The sequence below is a fragment of the Lontra canadensis genome, unplaced genomic scaffold (assembly GCF_010015895.1).
Source record: "Lontra canadensis isolate GAN:19392208 unplaced genomic scaffold, GSC_riverotter_1.0 scaffold68, whole genome shotgun sequence".
Taxonomy (NCBI): Eukaryota; Metazoa; Chordata; class Mammalia; order Carnivora; family Mustelidae; genus Lontra; species Lontra canadensis.
Genome location: NW_022631062.1, coordinates 5,964,508 through 5,988,360, shown reverse-complemented (window position 1 = coordinate 5,988,360; position 23,853 = coordinate 5,964,508).

Sequence of the window (23,853 nt, the reverse complement as noted above, 5' to 3'; positions counted from 1 at the left end):
CCCACGGAATGGGAGAAGATATTTGGAAATGACAGTACAGACAAAAGGTTGATATCCAGGATCTGTAAAGAACTCCTCAAACTCAACACACACAAAACAGACAATCATATCAAAAAATGGGCAGAAGATATGAACAGACACTTCTCCAATGAAGACATACAAATGGCTATCAGATACATGAAAAAATGTTCATCATCACTAGCCATCAGGGAGATTCAGATGAAAACCACATTAGATACCACCTTACACCAGTTAGAATGGCCAAAATTAGCAAGACAGGAAACAACATGTGTTGGAGGGGATATGGAGAAAGGGGAACCCTCTTACACTGTTGGTGGGGATGCAAGTTGGTGCAGCCACTTTGGAGAAAAGTGTGGAGATTCCTCAAGAAATTAAAAATAGAGCCTCCCTGTGACCCTGCAATTGCACTACTGGGTATTTACCCCAAAGATACAGATGGAGTGAAAAGAAGGGCCACCTGTGCCCCAATGTTTATAGCAGCAATGGCCACAGTCGCCAGACTGTGCAAAGAACCAAGATGCCCTTCAATGGACGAATGGATAAGGAAGATGTGGTCCATATACACTATGGAGTACGATGCCTCCATCAGAAAGGATGAATACCCAACTTTTGTAGCAACATGGATGGGACTGGAAGAGATTATGCTGAGTGAAATAAGTAAAGCAGAGAGAGTCAATTATCATATGGTTTCACTTATTTGTGGAGCATAACAAGTAACATGGAGGACATGGGGAGCTGGAGAGGAGAAGGGAGTTGAGGGAAATTGGAAGGGGAGGTGAACCATGAGAGACTATGGACTCTGAAAAACAATCTGAGAGGTTTGAAGGGGCGGGGGTGGGAGGCTGGGGGAACCAGGTGGTGGGTATTGGAGAGGGCACGGATTGCATGGAGCACTGGGTGTGGTGCAAAAACAATGAATACTGTTAGGCTGAAAATAAATTAAAAAAAAAATGCACTGGTTAAAAAAAAAAAAAAAAAAAAAAAAGATACCTCTCTAAAGCCACTCTGCATTGCCCCAGAAAAGGTTCAGGACGCTTACAGCAGTGGAGTCAAAGCTCAACCCAGTAAAAGTGAGCTCCTCAGAGGACAAGGGTGGCCAAAAGAAACGGATAAACATGCAGGACATAGCTCCACATTTTTCGTCCGTCTTGAATTAGTAATATAGAGTGATCACACAGAAGGCATCGTAAGTCTTATTCAGATTATGCTCTAACAATAACTACTTTATGAATTCCCCTGTATGTCAATTATTATTCATTATTCATAGCCTACCATCAAATTAAAAAGAAGATATATGTGTGTGTCCTATTCTACCCTGTTTGTCTCTCCCATCTTACTACAATACTCAGTGGCTTCATGACTAGTTCATGACGGAACACAACTTGGAAATAGCACTTGCAACCCAAACACCAGATACTAAACTTGACGTGGGGTGACATTCTGCTCTGTTCTCAAGCTGTTTATAAAATTTGGATTACCAGTAAATATTTGATACTTTTCCTTAGATCTACTTTCAAGTTCCAAGTAGTTTTATGTGATCACCTAATCCTTGCTATTCTAATTTTGAAAGACACTCCACTCCCCAGAGCCTCCAATTTCAAGCTTTCTTGTTTCAGCAGATGAATGTGATGGGAAAAGCTGTTAGGAGCTGCAGACGTTTGTGTCCGTGCAATCAACAGCGTCGTATCAAAGAACTCTGATTCTCAGGGAGAAAAGAGTCAATTATTTCATCAAGTGAATATTTTTTCTTCAAACAGAGGCTGCGAACGTTCCGTATATTTGTCACGCTGTTTCATGAAGAGCTCTCCTCCTCCCACTTAACTGCTATCAAAGTCTTAGGAGGTAGCTACTGTAAATCCCCTTCCTACCTATATGAGAAATCTGCAGTTTGGACGTTGAGTGACTTTCACGAAGTCTAACAGCTTTCAGCTTGCAGACCCAGGCCTTGAACACAACGCCCAGGTTCCCTGCACCTCCCTCTGCTGTCAGCAATGTCACTGTTACTGAAGAAGGAGTCGGAAGCGGGGACTGAACTCAAGGAATTCACTCCCTCCTTCTCAAAAGCAAACAGGGAGAGAACACCAAAGCAGATCATGGAGTTTAAACTGTTCTTTGTGTGGTTTTCATTGGAAGTCAAAGGTTTCCTTGCCGACATGAGGAAAGTGCTGGATAGATTAGTCTCTGGACATGGGGCCTGTGTCTCCCGTGATTTCTTCCTTCCTCCGTGGCGGGCACAGCGGCTTGGGCGAACCAGGCACATGAAAACACACCCGTGGAATGAGTTTGCAGTTCAACCCCTATACACAGGGTGTGTTAGTGACTGGACTCCGGCTGCACAATGCCACACAAACAAAACACTTATGTAGTGCATGTAGCTTAACGAGCCATTGGTGGAACAAGGAAGAATCCGTGGAATGAGAAATAACTTGATTATTTTTATCAAGTTAACAAACTGACTTCTTGTTTTGGGGAAGCAGCCTGTCTGTTTAACGCAACAGTTCCCCCCGGCGCCCCCGACAAGGAAGGACACAGACATGAGCCCCTGGTCTGCAGACAAGGACCTACCCAACAGGTAGCAGCATTTTTGTGCTTGGGGCCACAAGGGAACAGTCTGCCCTTCTCTAGACATTTTGATACGGTAAGACAAATGAAAATGGCATCGTCATCCCCAATCTCTAAAATCATTACTGGAAATTTGGAAGAATCTAGCAACATAAAATTCGAACCTACATTCACCAAATTTAGGGCGCAAAACCTCACAGAATTATGGAGAAAGTCCACCCAATCAATGGAATTCAGAGCTAAGAATTCAGCCACTAAGTGGCATAATTGCTGTAATTAGTCAAATGCTGTAATTACAGTAAACACATGATAAGCTGCTACTGAAGCATGTAATTGCAGAGCATAATGGTGTTATTATGATTTCTGATGATATAATATGATTTGGATATGTAATAAATGCCCATAACAATATTAAGACATTTTTCATTTGTGAATTTTCTTAGTACTTGATTTGGCTTTCTTAAACTTTCTAAGTTTAAATCTCAGTCCTATAGGAAATCAAAGTATTTTTTTTCCAGTGAAAGGAAAAGTGAGTCTCGTCCAACACAGTATCTTGGTCAGAAGGTGGATAGAAAGAGGGAAAGGATTCGAGGTGGAGTGTAAGGTTGGTCATCAGGGTAACGCCAAACGGAAATCAATGGCTTCAATGCAAGAAAACACCTGCACAAATGGGATTATTTCACAGATCTTCTTGTTTCCAAAAATTTAAATTTTTATCTTAAGTTTAGCACTAAATTATCCATAAAAATGAAAACATAAGGCCTTCAGCATTTTTGCTTTAACGCGCCTTGGAGAAGACAATGTTTTGAAGGCATTTCGCATGGGTTTTTATGTGTCTAAAATCTGCACCATGTAACAGTAGACTGCTAATTATGACTTGTCTTGAATTCTTTTTAGATTCAGGTTTTACATAATTGAAAATATTTTTATCTCATCGAATTTGAGAATTGCATGAATTCTTTGAAGGTTAAGAGGTACAGAGCTCAGAGGTTCTTGAACTCATTCCATGTGCGTATCAGTGGAAGAGTGTTTTCCTTGGGAAGGGATTTTCATCAGAGTCTTCAGGGGATTTGTGAGGCAGAAAGGTCCACCTGGGAAATCATGGCATCCATGTGCCTATGGGCTGGAATCTGCTCTAGAAACGTCCATGAGATGCTCACTCCACTTCACCGTCACACTTTGTAGTAAGGAGGCTCTAATCTTTCAGAGCGACTGTCCTGTTATCCAGAAAACAGCCCAATTATTAAAAACTTATTCCCATGCACTGACCATAACTTTTCCTCATCGTAAATTTTGCCCTGTTGTCTTCATTCTCATTGATGAAAGCCGTCTGAAGTAGTTGAATACAACCTCAACCACACAAATCATTCCTTCTCTAGTGTCTCTGTTAATTGGGATCCCTCCTAGTTCCTTCCACGGTGGGTGGTCAATCCTTCAAGACTCTGTGGGACACAATGATCCAGACCACGGGTCGGCAAACATTTTCTGCAAAGGGACAGACACTACATGGTTTTTTTTGCTTTGCAAGCCATATGGTCTCTATCACAGTGACTCAACTCGGACATACACGACACATCAATGGATGAGGAAGCATGTGCCTGAATTAAACCTTCTCCTAGAAAAGAGGGGACAGGTTGGATTTGATGTGTGTGGTTTGCTGACCACAACTAGATGAATGTAATGCCGCAAAGAGCCCTAGGAAACTGTGACTACTCTTCTCTGCTGAGTAAACGTGTGCTAACCCGTTTCACTCTTCAAATAAGACAACGAAGTATACTACTGATTTGTATTATCAGGATACAGTTAAGAAAGCTCCTTGGACATACACCAGCTAGAAGAACTCTCTGTACTAATGCAAAATGCTCTGTGCTGTCCGGTATGGCAGCCCCTGGCCACTTGTGGCTATTAGGCACTGAAAATATGCCTAATGCATCTTAAGGACTGAATTTTTAATTTAATTTAATTCAAATTAATTTATATTTAAATTTAAATGGGCTTTGAGTGGCTGCCACATTGGACAGCATAGACCCAGACATTGTTTTCTTGCATCGACTGGTCTTGAACAGTACTCATTTATGGCACTGTACACAACATTTTATTAAACTGACACATGAAACAGTTTATCACTGAGGCAAATATACAGCTTTAAGCATCATACAAGTTCAATAAATACTAATGATGATCAGCAAATTGAATCATTACAGATAATTGAACAGCATGACAAAACAGGAGACGTAATTAGAATCAGTTTTGCTTTTATTGACAGATTTTCCCTGGAGCTGGGAGCCATGTTCATACAATGGTATGGGCTTCCATAATTTTAAATTATTTCAATGGATTCCATACTTTGGATATTTATCTGAAGCCAATTCAAGCTCTTCCTGGTTGACATTCTCCTGCCATGCGAACTGATGGATTTCACTGCAGAGTGAATTTCGAAGTGTCTTTGTTTGTCTTGTTCCTTGAAGACTCACATTTTACCATGCATTGTTTATTGTTTAATTTCATTCAAACTCTGGAGAAGGGGGGAAAGATCGTTTTATCCTAACGCTCACTGTGCTCACCAGGCAGAATTCTGAACAACAGCAGCATTAAGAACATCATCCTGCGGTAAACAAGTTCATGAATTGAGAACCCAATTACTATTCAAAACACATCGCCTTTAGTGCCATCCCTTCCCTTATTGATTCAACAAAAACTGCTCTTAAGGTTGCAGATACAAGAGCACGGTGAAAAGAGTGTGCATTCTGCCATCGGGGAGCTGGCATCCCATGTAGATGGCAGACGTCCAACAGGGAACCTTAAACACAAAGGATCTTTGACGAGTTACACTCTGCGAAATTCCACGACATGCTGGGGACCTCTGACCAAGGGGCCTGGCATGGCCTAGAAAGAAGCGTCATTTGGGGGGAACAAGAACAAAGCTTCCCAGGCAGAAAATCAGCAGACACAGAGCAGGGTGGGGGAGCGCATCAGGTCAACAGTGAGGCGGAGAGTGAGGTAAGGTGAGGCAGGGGAGTTCCCAGAATTGGACCCGGGCATCATTGTGAGTTCTGGTCCCTATAGCACGAGCAGTGGGGATGGGGGGTGGTGGTCAGTGGTAAGAATGTTAAGTCCTTAACATTCATAACAGAAGGGGGGCAAGGGGTACAGCAGAACTCACACTGCATTCGACATGAAGTCTGGTTGCTATGGGGACACAGGCTGGACGGCCAAACGCAAATGGTGAATCCAGTTTCTTCCTGTCGTCTGGGCAGGAAAGGACGTCTCTTGCAGTAGAGAGCTCAGAGTGGACATGAAGGGAGGTGAGTGTCCTGGAGACTTGTGGAGAAGACCCAGCTGACAGGAAGGAAGGCCAGTGGGTGCTCGGGGTGATGGGCAGAGAGCAAGAACGCCCCAAGGTCTCTGGCAGAAGGAGCTGCGTCATGGAGCCTCCGCCCTCTGGGAGACAGTGTCTGTGTTCTCGGGAGGACCCACAGGAGAACCCCAGAGTACCAGCAGCAAAGAGCGAAGTTGGTACTGCAGAGCCAAGTGTTCATTCTTATGGAGCAACCTTTCTAGAACACTTCAGACTGCCTCGTCGAGGAACAGCTTCTTCTTGGGGTGCGCGCGTGTGTGTGTGTGTTGAACATAAACTTGGAGGCACAGTAAGTCCCCAAGGATCACATTCTGCACCGCTGGGGAGTCTGCTGACTGCGTGTGCACATCTCTGCCTGGGCCTCTCTCTGAGCAGCCTCCCGGCCTCTGGCTTCCCCAGTCAGAGAAGGGCTGCAGGAACAGTTGCCTCCAGCGGTGACCGTGGGCGGGCAGCCGGTGCTCACCGAATGCTGCCCGCCACACATAGGCGAGGCACCCACAGACTTCTGAGTCTCTGTTGCCTTCGAACAAAAAAGGGCCAACAACGGCATTCAGTGGGTTCCACCTGTTTTTGCTTATTCATAGAGGACATTCCCAATCACTCCCTCATCCTGGGCCAAATCAGTGTGATGTCACTAGTGCATCATTTCCTAGCGCCGCCATCACACCGTCCACAAGCTGGGCAGCTGACAGCCACAGAAACATATGGTCGTGAGTTCTGGAGGCTCAAGGTCCAAAATGCAGGTGTCAGCGGGCCTTGCTCCATCTGAAGGCTCGAATGGAACAGCTTTGCCCTGCTTCTTCCTAGTTTCTAGACGTAACTCAATCCTTGACGTTCCCTGACTTGTAGCCGCTGTAGTCTGATCTCTGGCTCCGTAGTCACCTGGCATCCTTCCCTCGTGTTTCTGTGTCCAAAATTCCCTCTTCAATTAAGGATACCAGTCATTGGGTTAGGGCACACCATAATGATCTCATCTTAACATGACTGTCTTTGCAAAAGCCCTGTTTCTAAATAAGGTCACATGCACGGATGCCCGAGGTTAGCACTTCAGCCTATGTCTTTTGGGAGACACAATTCAACCCATAACGCCACTCATTAAGCTTTCCTAACTGAAGTATTTATGGCTACTTCTTCTACTACCTTCCCTTATTTAGTCCTGGTATTAAGAAAAAGAAAAGGAAAAACAAAAAGAAAAGAAAAAAAAAAGAAAAAGGAAAAGGAAAACAGGGACACAGTTTAATTAGCTATCTCTAATACTTGGCCTATGATTTTATTGGCATTTATCTGATTATAACAATTATTTGATTATGTGTCTGTTCTAACCCCTGACTTGAAATTGAGATCTTTTAAGATATAGGTTAATAAGTAAGACCCGTGTGCCACTTATTAAATAAGACTTATAAGACATAGTTGTTATTCTAACTTAGTGCTTAAAGCCTGTCACATAGAGGGACCTCGATAAATGTTTGCCAAGTCAAAGAAAGAGAAGAGGATAGAAAAAGGGAGGGGAGGGGAGGTAGAGGGATTTTCTGGTTTCACGATAAGTCTTTGCTCTTAACCAGATTAACTTGCGTCCCCCTTAACCTTTCCTAATTGCCTCCATTAATTTCCCTCTGTAGCCTGGCAAGGACTGAAACTCATTATCAGACATTACTGATAAGTCATGAAGGGAGTGATAAAGAAGAATGCTTTAGATATTAATCTGTCTCAAATCTGCAGATAAGACAGATTAACTCTGAGGGACTCTTTAAGACCCATGATTCTGTGGATTGCTAATAAAGACCGCTGTGGTGGGGATTCTCTATGCTGCTTCGGCAGTCAGGAGCTCTCCCTCACTTAGAACTGTGGAGTTAGGTGCATCCCCAAGAATACCATCATTTAGACCCCATTACCCAAATATCTCACCTCAAATACACCTTCACCCGTGTGAAGGGCTCTGAACACCTCCCATAACCAGGTCCCTTGCTGTACTGGTCACTTATGGAGGCATCATCACAGGACCATACACGTAGCAGCTTGAACATGCAACACACAGTTACAAGCTCACAGTTTCTGTGGGTCACAGAGTACAGGCACGCTCCTGCTGTGTCCTCTTGTCAGGGCTTCTCATGAGGCCACAGCCAAGGAACACATAGGATGGGAGACTCATCTGAGGCTCAGATGGGGAAGGATCTGCTTCTAAGCTCACATGGTTGTTGGCAGAATTCAGCTCTCAGGAGGGAGGTCCAAGTCCTACATGATGCAATCCCAGAAGTGACCCATCATCCTTGCCGTACTCCGTGAGTTAAATGAGAGTCACAGGTCTCATCTAGACTCGCAGACACGGAATTCCATAAGAGCATGAGCACCAGGAACAGGGATCACCAGGGCTGTCTTGAGCCTCTATTTACCACACTTGTCAACCAAGGCTAGATTCCTCATGAAAACTTGAATGAACAGGCTTTTATGGCTATAATGTTGTAAGGATGTACATGGCAGATGTCCTGTCAACACAAGACATCATCGTTCCATGATTACCTTAACTCAGATTAAAGTTACGCTTTCTCCATTTGTTCAACAAGTATCTTTTAAGCACGTATTAGTTTAAAAAAAAATGTATTTGTTAAATATTTTTTCCTGCTATCAAAGAACGCAAATTTGTATAACTTAAACTAAAAAACGAGACTTCCATTTCCAGAAAGCATTGTTGGTACAAAACATCTATATATCCTAGATAAACACATTGACCAGTATCTTTGGGATAATTGCTACAGTGACAGTAAAGCGAGGGCAAGAGCTAGAGGCCAGAAATGATAGGAACACAGGATCCGAGAGACATGAGCAAAGCTGCAGCCTGTTTCCTGGGAGCCAGTGCTCCCTGCCGGCCTGGAGCCCCTGTCCTCAGCACCCACGAGTCGGGGCCAGGCTGGATGGTAAATTGACTCTGACGTTCCTGCACAGACTGGGAACCTCAGGGGGAAAACGATGGAACAACATATCCTCCAGGAAGGGTGGCCTGGCTTTTGAGGGAATGAAGGAAACCAGATAATTATCTACAAAAATTCCTAAAACGGAAGTCTTCATTTACATGCTTTCAGACTTGAAGACGCAGTATGGGTGAAGCCTAAAAAACCCCAAGCCAAAATTTTAATCAAGTGTCCTGTGTTTCTAATTCTCTACCTGCACTGCAGAAGTACATGCAGAAAATCCTTGCATTATCATTTTTTGATAATTCTTGGGTGCTGTGTGCATGTTCGTGAAATGACAACCTTTGCTGTTGGTGCATAATGATGGGAATTCTATATATTGATCTTATTTTTGGAAACCTGTGAAAATATCTTATTCATTATGATATTTTCTTAGATTCTTCAGTGTTTTCAAAGAAACAACCATATCATTTGCAAATAATGGCAGTTTTACTTCTGTGTGATCTAGTACTACTAATATACTGTGGTATAGAAATGACTTCAGGCTTCTCTTTTTGTTTTCCTTCAAGATGTGAAAGGAGGATTCCTTGAGTATAGCTTTTACTACAGTATTTTTTAATCTATTCATCAGCTTAAGAATATCCTATTATATTCCTAGGTTTTCAGAGATTTTAAGATCCTAGGTTAATACTGATTATTTCCTACATTTATCGACGAAAGTATATGGTTTTCCCCCATAAATCTGTTAATGAAGCAGCTTAGATAAAGAGACACTCTTAACTTGAATATAAGAATGATTCCATAAGCATTAATGGTTACAAATCTACCCACATAAAAACAGCAGGCACAACAATTATATAGATGGCTTTCTCCGTTCAAAAAAACAGGTATTTTAATCTATTAATTGTGTAATGGTGTAATACCTTTTAGTATAAAAATAAGGAAAATACTAAGTAAGGTAACCTGGGTACTTGAAGCAAACAAAAATAATGAAAGAAAAAAAAAAGAAAGAAAGAAAGAAAGAAAGAAAGAAAGAAAGAAAGCAAGCCTGCATGATTCCACTTACTGGAACACCCAGAACAGGCAAATCCAATGAGACAGAAATTAGACTGGTGGTTGCCAGGGGCTGGGGGAATGCAGTGATGGCTAATGGGCAACAAGTTTCTTTTAGGGGTGATGAGAAGGATCTGAAAGTGATGATGGTAATGCTTGAGTAACTCTATGAATGTATTATTGGCCATCAAATTGTATACTTCAGATAAATTATATACTAAGTGGATTTTAAGTCAATAAATTTATTTTTTTAAGATTTTATTTCTTGATCTGACAGAGAGACAGACAGATCACAAGTAGGCAGAGGGGGCGGGGGGAAGCAGGCTCCCCACTGAGCAGAGAGCCCGATATGGGTTTAATCCCAGCACCCTGAGATCATGACCTGAGCCAAAGGCAGAGGCTTCACCCACTGAGCCACCAGGTGCCCCAAGAAAGCTATTTTTAAAAAGATTTTATTTATTTATTTATTTATTTATTTATTTATTTTTCAGAAAGAGAGAGAGAGAATAAGCAGGGGATCAGGAGACAGAGGGAGAAGCAGGCTCCCCACTGAGCAAGGAGCCCAATGCTGGACTCCATTCCAGGACCCTGGGATCGTGACCTGAGCTGAAGGCAGATGGTTAGCCAACCGAGCCAGCCAGGCATCCCAATAAAGCTATTCTTTAAAAAAATGTTGGCCAATCCCACTCATGAACATAGATACAAAAATCCTAACTAAAGTGTGTGTGTGCATGTGTGTGTGTGTCTGTATAAAGGTAATACATGAAGATCAAGGTTGTTTCAAGGTTAGAATATCTAGTAATCTATTAAACAATGTATGAAGGAATACTATATACTCTTTCTGTAGAAAGTTATAGAGAGTATATAACATTCGAAGAGCTGAGTTTAGGGACTGAAACATGACCTTTACTAGGAAAGTCAATAGCACAGAGATGTCAATTCTCCCTAAAATTGATCTACAAATTCAATGTCATTCTAATCAAAAGTTTGGCAGATTCTCTGTGGCCCATGACGTAAGGATTAATAATCACAAAGACACTTGGTTTTTTCTCTTCCCTTCCTCTTCTCTTTTCTTTCTCTTCTGTTTCTTTTCCTTGCAGAGGCAACATGGCCAGGGACAAAAGTATTAAAAGGGCCAATAAATATGTATAAATGTATGTAGATACACACACACAGACATCAATTAACAAAAGCCTACATAGGTAATATATGTGAGCAGGTACTTCAAACACAGATGACCAATGAACGTAAGAAAAAGTGTCAAGTTTCAGTAGTAGTCAGAAGAAAAAAAATGTAGTTTTAAGTCACAATGCTTCAAGATAAAGATGGAGGATTCTAAACTCACTTCCTCCTATGAACATACCAAATCTCTAGCTATATAATGGATCAAATTCCCCTACATTCACAATGACATTTCATTTCATGTCCCATAAATTACAGAAAGTTAAAAAAAGAAACTTAACATCGCCTATGGGCAAGGATATGGAGTCATTGAAAGTTTTATATATTGTTGTTGGGAGTAAACATGATTTGGAAAATGACTTGGTATTATCTCATAAATTTGAATTTCTGCATAGTCTAGAGAAGAAATGTCTGTGTAGGTACTCTAAGAGACACAGTTGCAAAATGTTTGTGTCAGCAACATCGTTAATAGCACAGTTCTCAAGATTCTTAGTAGCTCTTCCGTCTAGCTGGGAGGACCCAATCATTCTTCCCCACTTTAAATCTTTCAGTGATTTTAACAAAGGTTCACAGAAATAACAGTCTTGATTTGATCTTTATCCCCAGGCTACCTTTTATTTTGAGAATCTAAATTTCGGGAAACTGGAGATGAGAAAGTCTTATTTTTCCAATCCAATTCTGGTCCCTATATCATCTCTCTGAATTCTGCTTGGAAATTGTCCACATCTTTTTCCAGCTCGTCTCTTTCATCACACTCTGTTAAAATGAACCAACTGATCCTCTCAATAACCTTTTCACTTTGCAGGAAAGGAGGCGTTTCAGTGATTTAGAGCTGTAACATGGTGGGGCTTTGTTTTCTTTTTTAGTGGGCAAACACATAAAGTATTTCAATAAGGATACATGTAATTTTTAAAGATTTTATTTTAAAATAGTCTCTACAGCCAACCTAGGGCTCAACTCTGCAACCCTAAAATTAACAACTGTATGTTCTGGGGCGCCTGGGTGGTTCAGATGGTTAAGCATCTGCCTTTGGCTCAGGTCGCGATCTCGGGGTCCTGGGATTGAGTCCCACATTGAGCCCTGTATCCTGCTGTCTGCACAGTGGGGAGTCTGGTTGTCTCTCACAATCTCCCTTTGTGCCTGCTCTCCCAAATAAATAAATAAAGTCTTAAAAAAAAAAACAAAAACTGTATGTTCCAAGGAGTCAGCCAGCCTGGTGCCCCAAGGATAAGCTTTTAAAAAAAAAAATTGTATGCTAATGTGAAGGGGAATGTCTACTTTATCCAAAGGGTTGGTTACAAAGGGTTTTCTGAAAAGCCAAGAATAGAATACTGACTTGATGCCAGGCATGTGAAATCAGGGAGACCAATACTCCATGCAAAGGGACAGGAAGTACAAAGGCCCTGATGTGGAAACAAGTCTGATGTGTTTGGGCAGGAGGAAAAAGGCCAGTGGGTTAGAGTACAGAGGTCGGACAGAAAAGCTGCAAAAAAAACCAAAAAACAAAAAACAAAACAGTTGCACTTAACTCAGTAAACTCTTGAAAAGGTAGAAAACAATGTTGCCTTTGCAATGCCAAGTGCATGTAGGTACTTGTTAAACGGTTTCTGTGTGTTATATTGATCAGAATATGCGGTTGCGGGGGTGACAGGCACTAGATGATCCTGGGTTATTCTGACTCTGGATCAAAACTGCCGAGTTAGCTTGAGGTCTGCTATGTTCCACCTTCTGCTCCATATTTCCCGACGTATCCCTTGCACAAGCTCCTCATTCTTTCCGTGCTGCGCTTCTGACTTGGGCCCGCCCTACCTAAATAGAGCACCATGCAAAAATTAAGCTGCTCCTTTGCGAACAGAGCTCAGTGGTGAATCACTGCTTTTCGGGGTTACCAGAAACACACAAGATGTGTGGGTTAACAAGACAACCTCCCTGAATATTTGTTCTTTAACAGGGAACCCCAGGATAGAAAATGTCTCAGTAACGTACAGATGGTCCCCGACTTATGATGGTTCGAGTTAGTATTTTCCAACTTCCCAATGGTGTGAAAGCGACACACGTTCAGTAGAAATGGTACTTGGAAATTTGAATTTGGATCTTTTCCTGGGCTAGCAATATGCGGTCTGATTCTGTCTCATGATGCTGGGCCGCAGGAGGGGCTGCAGCTGCCAGTAGCCATGTGACCACGAGGGTTAACAACGGGACACAATGGATACAAATACAATGGATACAAATGGATACAATGACAGGCATGCTGGCCCCAGCCAGCCATTCTGTTTGTCACTTACAGCATAGTAGAAATTCCGTGAGACGGTCACCATTTTCATGTAAGATAGGCTTTGTGTGACACAATTTTGCCTAATTGTAAGTTAAATGTCAATGTTCTGGACACTTTTTTTTTTTTTTTTTTTTGGAGAGAAAGCAAGCAAGTGGGGTGGGAGGGGGTTGGCAGGCAGAGGGGGAGAGAGAGAGAGTTCCAAGCAGGCTCAATGCTCGGTGTAGAGCCCGATTCAGGGTTCGATCTAATGACCCTGAGATCATTACCAGAGCTGAAATCACCAGTCAGATGTCCAACTGACTGAGTCAGCCAGGTGCCCCTGAAGACATTTAAGGTAGGCTGGGCTAACCTATGGTGTTCAGGAGCTTAGGTGTATTAAATGCATTTTCTTCTTAGGATTTCACCTTATAAGGGGTTTATCAGAAGTAACCTCATTGTAAGGCAAGGAAGATCGGTAATAGGTTTCGTCCTGATAGCACCAATAGGGACAGGTTTTTCTTCCCCCTGCTGTGATTCAGACATCTTAACCGAGCATTTTCTTCCCTCTGTTGTGACTTAGACATCCTAACTGACATATATCCATTAGGCTGTTCACTGTGCTAATTTTAAAAAGGAAGAGAATTATAGTTAAGGAAGAAAAGAGTTCTTTCTCAGTAATATTCATTAAATTCTTTTGGACATTCCATCAAATAGTGATCAACCTTTGTGTTTTCTCTGAAATTTTTCTTTGCTTCCTACACTAGATGTCACTGTGTAGCTCATTATTAAAAAGCCCAAGGAAACTCCTCCTCGAGAAATGGAAACTATAAAAAATCACAAAGGATGCCTAATATGGCAGCGCCCAAAATGCGTGCAACCATTCTGCTCAACTGGGTGACATTCGGCTAGGAGACAGCTCATTTCCTATACATGACTTACCATTAGTCTAACTCAGTGTAACGCTAAGAAGACTCATCAACAACTTGACTTTCTTTTTCCCTGTCTTTTCCCCATTTGCATACCTGTCAACCTGATAAAAACTGAGAATTTGGGAAATGCAAATAGCATACTCATGAAATTTAATGATGTGCACATATGTTCTATTTTAGAATGTTGCAAAAATATGCCATCCCCTGGATGCTTAAAAAAAGAGCCCCCACCCCCAACAAGGTCATGGAACTGGAACAGTGAGGACCCAACCCAACCTCATACCCTTTGCCTTTTTTTCCACCTCCTGTTTCTGCTGCATCGTGGACCTTACAGTCCCAAATGTGTTTAAATATGCTTTCAATACACGGGCTGACCAAATGTCCCAGTATGCCTGGAACCGAGGGGTCTTGAAAACCAGGAAAAGTTGATTAATCAACTCTGTATGCATGATTACAAACCCACTGCCCCGTCTGAGAACTCTTCTGGACACACACACGCACGCACGCACGCACACCTGGGTTCTTACACTTAAGAATGAAGCACAAGATAAGCAATGTTATTCAGCCTACAAGGATTTTAAAATCTCCCCAGAATGATGGGTTTGAGTTGCTGGCTGGCACTCAAAAAGGCAAAAATATTTTCCAGGATGCTTTCCAGAAGCAGAAGTATTTGGCCATGTCCAAAGTTTGAACAAGAGTGACGAGAGAAATGGAAAGATTTGGACAATCTCTACCGAGCACACTGTAAGAAATTTCCAGGCACTCTGCTAAGGTAAATATGATGGCATCCTGGCAGAAAGGACGTGCCTACTCTAGATGCAAAGGCTGACTTGTTCTAAGAAATGTAAAGAACTCATGAGATATGTGGATTGAAGATAGTAAGACTATGGTGTACAACACAATTAGTGAGTTTGATTCAAAGGCATGGTTCTGATGTCAATCTAAAACAATATCTAAAATAAGATCAGCTCATCTTTCTCCAAGCAAGTACAAGTGAATGAATTGTTCCATTATTGCTTGAGGAGATGATGTTTCTACTCCCCTTCTTTGATCTTCACAGTAACACTACGCAGAATCTCTCCATCTCTTATCTCCTATCTCCAATCTCTCCTATCTCCGTCTCACCAATTTCAGGAATTCTGGGAGCATCTCCGCTCAACTTTGCACAGGCAAGGTGATGGAAGCAGGTTTGGGATGAGCTCTCTCTGATACAAGAAATGGGCCATTTCTCCACCATTTTTTACTGTATCCGGGGTACCAGGCAGAGCATTCTCAGTAAGGAACTGGGTCCTGCTCAGGAACCCTTATTCTTGGGAGCCATTTCCATGAGGAACAGCCCCATGTAGGGAACACAGTTCCATCTTTCATTTGAAGGGTTTTTTGTTTGTTTTTTGTCTTTTTAAAAAGAGATGTGTTGGAATGAACAGAATCCACATAAGAGAGTAGAATATTTTCTACAGACTCTGTAAAGCAGATAATGTAAGAGAATGAAAAATAATTATGAAAATCTCAGCAGAAAGGAAAAAAAGATACTGAGGCTGGTTTCAGAAACTGATGACTTGCAAAGATATGGAGGGGAATGGTGAAGCACCTGGGGCAGGAGCACTGCTGAACAGCTACTACTTGCACAACGTCAGTGGCCATGATAGGACGGTTCCAGAGCCTGGCAGTCGTTATATCCCAAGGTAGATCTCCTGCCTCGTGCCATCTCCTCCGAGAAGCCAACATGAACGCAGCTGGCAGATGTGCACACAGGGAGTCCGCTGGTTACCACAGAATGGTTATGGGTAGTTCCGCTCAGCTTACAGACAGAGCGCAGAAGGACAGAGCTGTGTCCCATGGGGTATAAGAAATACACCCACTACAAGGCTTCTCGCCTTCATGCAGGTCCTGGCGGGGTTCTCTGGCTTGCCTACAGTCCACACAGCTCAAGAGGACTTCTGCCCTTGCTCTGCTCCTTGGAACATCTACTTGCCCATTCTGCTTACGAATGCTCCTAGCTCTACCCCAAACACCCAAGTTTCAACAGCACAACATCAACCAGAGATTAATGTATCTCCCAAACACCCCCATGATAATTAAAGCCGACTGGGCCACTTCAGAAAGTCTTACAGTTCTGAAAAATATGTTCTCAAAGATTCTATTTTGCGTTGCGAACGCACCCACACAAAGTTTCCTGAAAACGCTTTGTTGACACCACGGTGGAAGGATGTTTCCATAATCCATTGTCTCTGGGCTGGTAAAGATGCCTTTGAGGTTAGTGTTTTCTGAAAGATGCTCCCAAGGAACTCAGAAGCAATCCCCTGCAGAATTATCTCCAGTCTCCCATTTTCCGATTTTCACACTGGAGATGAGTTGAAAGTCATCTGCCTACGGCGCTGGTGCGTCACCGTGTAAGCCTCCCATCTCCACTCGCTGGCGTGGAGAGGGGCTCTGGTTTCCCAAGAGCCGCTCCGGAGACTGAAGTGTCAGACTACATCAGGCAGGTCTGTTGGGAACAGCGAGATCCCTTACCAGGACGCACACCTCCATAACCAGAATCTGTTACCTTATCAGGCTGATCGCTCCTGTTCCTCAGAAAGACAATTCTTTTTTCAATAGCCAGAGCTTTGACTGAGAAATGCTGGCAAAGAACTAACTTGACTTTGTATTCTTATCACAGTTTTGGATGGTGCTATATATCCTGTCTGTGCTTTCCGGTTTCTCAAATTGAAAAATTAAAAAGCAATTGAGAGGAAAACAGGCAGACACAGTCCTATCTCCTCTGTGCCATAGGTGATGGAGAGCCTAGAATATACGTACTGTCCTCCGTCTCTGAAGTCAGCAGCATGTATGAGGACACGCAAGTCAGGCCTCGAGCTCAAGGAGCGCACGTGACCAAGGGCGTCAGCGACGCTGTGAGCGTGCACGCACGATGACCAACCACAAATCCACCGCGTGCCCCACAGCGCAGCATGGCGGAGGTGCTCGGGTACGCAGAAGAATACCTCCTCCCGAAGATGTCCACGGACAGTCCCTGCAACCCGCCCCAATGTCACCTTCAATGGCAACAAGGACTTGGGGAATGTGATGTTACGGACTGCAAACGTAATGAAATTAAGGATCCTGAGCTGGGAAGATGGTGTGGATGGTCTGGCTGCAGGCGATGCGATCACAAAGGTCTGCGTGCGAGGGAGGCAAGTGGGGGCAGGATGAAGGAAGGAGGTGTGAGGATGACAGCAGATGTCACAGAGGAAATGAGGAAACTGGATACCACCCTGCTACCTGTGAGGATGAGAGAAGAGGGTCCAGTGCGAAGGGCTGCGGGTTGCCTGTAGGGGCTGGAGAAGGCAGGGAGACAGATCTCTCCCTTAGAACCTCCAATGGGAACACAGGCATTGATTTCAGCCCCATAAGGCTCTTTTCAGACTTCTGACCTCCAGAATAGCAAGATCATGCATTTTTATTCTTTTAAGTCAACAAACGTGGAAATAGAAAACTAATACCTCTGGTTTTCACAGCCTCATTCTTTCTATCATACCATGGTCTCCTCCTTTCTTCTCCTCCTTGGATCTTTTTCCCTTTCAAAAAGCTCTATGGTCTGACCCATCAAACATAGCTCTTGAAATACTAAATGTACAAATAAGGAATTTAGCAGTTCTTTTTTATTTTTTTTAAGATTTACTTATTTATTTGACAGTGAGACGGAGAGAAAGCACAAGCAGGGGGAGCGGCAGGCCCAGAGAGAAGCAGGCTCCCGTTGAGCAGGGAGTCCAATGTGGGGCTCATGCCCTGAGCCGAAGGCAGACACTTAACTGGCTGAGCCACCCAGGCGTCCCTGAATTTAGCAGCTCTTAATCAGCACTACAGTCTGCCTCACAAGGTGACCCGTTTGTTGCTAAATCTTAATTGGGTCAAAACCCATTTGATACTGGGAACCAGACATGACCTTGATGCTTCTCCCTTCGCGTCTTCTGTAAGAGAAGCTTCACCTATATTGTCATCCCTGGCAAGGAAGAGGCACAGCTTGGGAGAGTTATGGGAAAGGCTATACTCAAAAATGGAAAAAAAAAAAAAAAAAAAAAAAAACACAAAGAGGGGAAAAAGAGTAATTTAATACGATAGCTCCTGTTACAAAACTCCCGTCTGCAATGACCTATTGCTGTGTCAGGGGAAAATAAAGTCTTTGTCCTTAGATAGTTATCGTCTAGGTCAGCACTTTGCGAAATTGAGGTGAGCATCAGAATCACAGGCAGGGCTTGTGAAAATAGCTTGCCAGGCCCCAGTCCCGGAGTCTTGGACTTGCTAGGAGAATCTGCATTTCCAAGAGAAGCTGCCGCTTGTGTCACAGGAGAGGTGACGCACAAGGTGAACAACGAAAGACAGAGGGCAGTGAGCGCAAGCACTGTCTGAGAGGTACGGCGAGGCAGGGACAACAGTGGAAATCTCCTGATGGGGGAAGGGAAGCAGCTCGGGGCATCCGCGGCCCTGAAGCTGGCCCTCCCACACTCACAGAAAGGACACAATTCCAGGTCTCAGGAGGGACAAGCGCGGAAGCAGAGGGAGGCTGCGCGCAGAATGTGGCCAGGGGATGGCCGGCAGAGCCCGTCCGCGGGCTGGAGAGTGTGTGCAGGGAGATGGGTCCGGGCTAGTTGACGGCAGGACCAGCTGCGTTCTATGCAACTCAGCGCACCCACTCCCTGCAACGGGCTACGTCCTGGGGGCAAGAGGACAAGGAGCAAGAAGCGGTCGTGCTGCGACTTCGGAAGCCAAGCTAAAGACCAAAGGACTGAGTTGGAGGAATGTGTGCAGAGGGAAATAGGAGGAAGGCGTTTGGAGCAGTGATCAGAACTGGGGTCAGAGCCTGAGCTGACGTCACATGCACGGGCAGGAGAGACTGGCATACGGCAGAGGCCAGAGAAGAAATCCGAAGATTGTGTCAGGCGGTTCAGCACAGGTCAGAAAGACAGCGTCAGAGGAGGTGGAGGGAAGGACGGACCAGAGCTGAGGGTCCAGGGCAGGGAGTCCGCTCCCCACCTCGGGGGACACAGCCGGAGGGAGCCGCAGGGAGGGGGGCAGCTGGTACTTTTTATCTTTTCCAACTGAGCCTGGCTCGACACGTTTCATTTCCAAAAGGCTGGGCCTGACTGTATCCAGGCTACATCCTCACAACGCACTGGAATTAGGTGAAACCTTGGTCCTAATGTTTTCCTGGGAGCAGTGGAAAATACAGTGTTTCTTTCTGAAGCCAGTATTCCCGGGAGCTCCAGAGGAAGAAATGAATTAACAGCCCCGAGCCGTTTTCCTTTCGTGGAGCAAGAGACGCAGAAGTCATGTTGCAGGAAGAATGAACGTTCGTTTTGGGAACAGGCATATTCCGTGGGCCATCTGGACAAGGAAGCAGAAAGCCGCAATCCGATTCTCAAAGGGAATCGGAACAAAGAGGAGTAGGTACTCTGCACAGTACCAGGAAACCTCTGCCACCGTGAACAGAGATGTGGCCCCAGAGCGATTATTGCGGGATTGATGGTGGGGAAGGAAGGTTTCCTGCTGTCTCTGGGCAAGGCTGGAAATGGACCCTGAATGCCCAGGGGTGGCACACAATGGCCCTGGCAACGGCGACAGGCCAGGAAGTGCCGAGGGAGAAAGATCAGGCAGATGGGTCCAAGGAGGCTGGAGGCATGAAGCAGCGTAACACGGCTTTATCGCACTGTCCTCAGCCCGCAGTCCGAGTTCATCCAGGCCGTGGGTGATGCTACAGAGCTGAAAGTCGGAGGTGGGTACTGCTGAGGTGCAGAGGCGGCCCAAAGTGCACATGCAGATGGACTATGCAGATGCAGACGTGCACGGCACAGGGACAGGAGGAGGGACAGACGGAAGTACGGGCAGGCACGTGCATGCAGATACAGATATCGTAACCGATGCTGGCATCACTGCAGATATACGTAAGGATAGATGTACGTCTAGCTGGAATTACAGTAACAGCCACAGACACAGATTTTTTTTTAAGAGACGTTATTTATTTATTTGTCAGAGAGAGAGCCAGAGAGCACAAGCAGGGGGAGCGGCAGGCAGAGGGAGAAGCGGGCTCCCCACAGAGCAGAGAGCCTGACGTGGGGCTGGATCTCAGAACCCCCAGGATCATGACCTGAGTCGAAGGCAGACGACTAACTGACTGAGCCACCCAGGTGCCCTCACAGACACAGATTTTTAAAAAGATAGTTTTCGGGGCACCTGGGTGGCTTGGTCAGTTAAGGACATGACTCTCGATTCGGGCTCAGGTTACGATCTCAGGATCATGAGATCGGGCCCCACGTTGGGCTCCACGCTCAGCACGCAGTCTCTCTGAAATTCTCTCACTCTCCCTCGACCCCTACCCTCACTTGTGCTTTCTCTCTCTCTCTCTCTCTCAAAATAAATAAAATATTTTAAAAATAAAAATAAAACAAGATAGTTTCAGAAACAGATGTAAGTATAAAAGTAGATGTAGACGCGGGTACACAGACGAAGATACGGTCATAAATGAGGACATGGACCATCTGAGCTGGTTCTCCTGGGTTCTCTCCGCTTACCAATGAGAATGGTTAAGGAAATTGGACACTGCGATATTTTGATGAGCTCAATGCTGTCTGTGGACACACCCAGCTCTGGGGACTTTGTAAGGATTCTCATACTCTCCCCACGACCCACATAAAGTAAGTGCTGAAGAAAGACAAGATGAGCACGTCGGTTTGCTTAGCACCTAGATGTGTCACGGACAAACACGATCTTGTTTTCATGGTTATGAAATAAATATTTACTTTAAAGTGCAACATATATTCCAAATTAGAGTTTGTGGTCCTGGTTCTACCAGCTCTAATTAGTCATGATTTTCATTAGGTGTGAAACATGTCTCTTGCATGAACTTTGCAAGAATATTTAAAAGTAATTCAAAAGCATATTAAAAATCAGGTAGCTATAGCAACCAGCTATCATAATACAATACCTTTGTTTATACAGCACCTGGACAAAGAGTTTTATAATTACCTTGACTTATTAAATGATTTCATAATGATCTGGCAGGTTCATTCTGTATTCACTTCAAAAGTAAACTTTGAATTTTCTGAGTATATATATTATAGATGATTGAGGGGATCATCACTTTATAAAAGATAATCTATGGCTACATATTTAATTTATACTTTTTATTGTCAGAGTAAATATAGTTGGAATTTTCCAACTATATTTCAAGCCAGTGTCAATTTTAAATTCTAGAAAATACAGATCATTCAAATTTCTAGTATATACTGTAAAATTCCTTCTCAAGGCTCATTTCCTTTAAATATTGGCCATGTGGACCCTTACACATCATATATATTACTTTACTGTCCCACGTTCCCCCAATTCCCATAAAATTAAATGGGACACAGTTTATATTTTTAAAAAGTGGGTACCCTATTAAAAGCAGAAACTGAAGATGGAAATGAACTTGTGAACTAAAAGCAGACATGAGAATCACCCAACAAACATGTATTTTCTTTGGGCACCTGGGGGGCTTGGTGAGTTAAGTGTCTGCCTTCCACTCAGGTCATGATCCCGGGATCCTGGGATCAAGGTCTGTGTGGGGCTCCCTGCTCAGCGGGGAGCCTGCTTCTCCCTCTCCCTCTGCTGCTCCCCCTGCTTGTGCTCTCTCGCTCTTTCTCTGTCGGGTAAATGAAATCTTTTAAGAATTTTATTCTCCTTAATGGCCTGCATACAAGCGTGTCTTCTGTTCAGAACAGGGGTGTGGCGTCAGATTTGCGTGCTCCAAGGAAGGAAATGGAGCTAGTGCTGATCCGCGCCCAGAGCCCAGACATTTAGCTGTGCCGTGTCACTGTGGAGAGCAGACAGGATATGACGACCTTCACTACCGGAGCAGGGGAGGCTGGAGGCTCAAGGTGAAATGAAAGCCTTGTTCGAGAGATGAAATAGACTCAAAACATAGACAAGAGTTAGAATGTGGTCAATGTATTGGATGCAAAATGGGCCGAGAACACGCATCTGGAACTCTGCGTAGATTCTAAGTGAAGGTGACCAAGGGCTGCATCGGCCAACAAAGGAAAGCGTCTGCCTTCAGCTCAGGTCATGATTCCATGGTACTGGGACTGAGCCCCGCGTTAGGCTCCCCTCTCCACGGGAAGCCTACTTCTCCCTCTCCCACTTCCCCTGCTTGTTTCCTGCTCTTGCTGTCTTTCTCTCTGTGTCAATTAAATAAACAAAATATTTTTAAAAAATAAAAAAATGAGGTTTAGATTAGAACTGGAGTAAAGAGGTGCTAATAGGTAGTAAGTCTTTTTCTTTCTTTCATACTGAAACCATCTTAGAAACATAAAAAGATCTCTTGACCTCTTAAAGAGAAGGTAGTAAATCTTTTTGATAATTTTTTCTTTAAGGAAGTAACTGAAAAATGTAGACAATCAGATGCTCAGAGATTCTTCTCAGAATATTATTTACAAGAGTAAAAATTAGGAACCACCTAAACTTACAAAATAAAGGTAAGGCTAATATGATTCATCCATTTGGCAGGCAACTGTAGAAAAAATAAACTGGAGTTTTAATAACAATGATAATGGTAACAATAATTAGCTAAGAAAATAGCCATGGATGAGGGAAGCTACTTAAAATCTCTCAAACATTAAATAAAATGTCTGTTAAGGTCATTCTTTAGACCTGAGTCTATCCTTTTGTTTGCAGGACCCAAGTATCTTTAAGACAAAATACCAGGGACGACTGGGTGGCTCAGTTGGTTAAACACCTGCCTTCGGCTCAGGTCATGACCCTGGGGTTCTGGGATCAGGTCCCATACCAGGCTCCTTGCTCAGTAGGGAGCCTGCTTCTCCCTCTGCCTGCTGCTTCCCCTTCTGAGCTCTTTCTCTGACAAATAAATAAAATCTTATTAAAAAAAAAAAAAGGTGAAAGACCAGAGTTCAGATTTTTCCTACAATTTCCTAAACTTTCTAGGGGTTTTAAAATCAATGACAGCAGGATTTTTACCCTGGCTACAGGAGCAACCCCCACAGTACTTTCTGCAACTATGGGCTCACTCTCAGTTTCCGTGCATTACCCTTAAATTCAATGGCAAATCTTTGGGGGGGAAATCGGGGAAAAGGTTGCATATATTAATGCTTCTCAAAAACAGGGCTCTGGAAGTGGTTTGATTTGCTTGTTCTCCCTCAAGCCTCCATTCTAACTATCTTACTGTGTCCTGTTCTCTGTCTCTTAGGAATGGCATCTGCTTTGCTCTACCACCCGCTAACGCTCGGTAGCTTTGTCAGAACCCATCTGGTCTGTAAGCCCAGGGGCTGTGCCTAGTAGGAGTCACGAATGTGGATTTCACTAACTTCATTCATTCACTTTATTACAATAAACACCTATCGTGCATCTAACTTGGCACGATGTCATGTTAACTGGACACAAACAAAGGAATTCTTCCAGGACACAGTCATCCCTACCACACTGTCAGGGACATAGGTATGAAATACACAAATTGCTATGCAGTTATAATTGAGACAAGGGCCACCAAAGAAAAAACAGAGGGTCTGGGAGGATTTCAGAGCCGGACCTGTTTCGATGCGGTTCCCGTAGAAACCA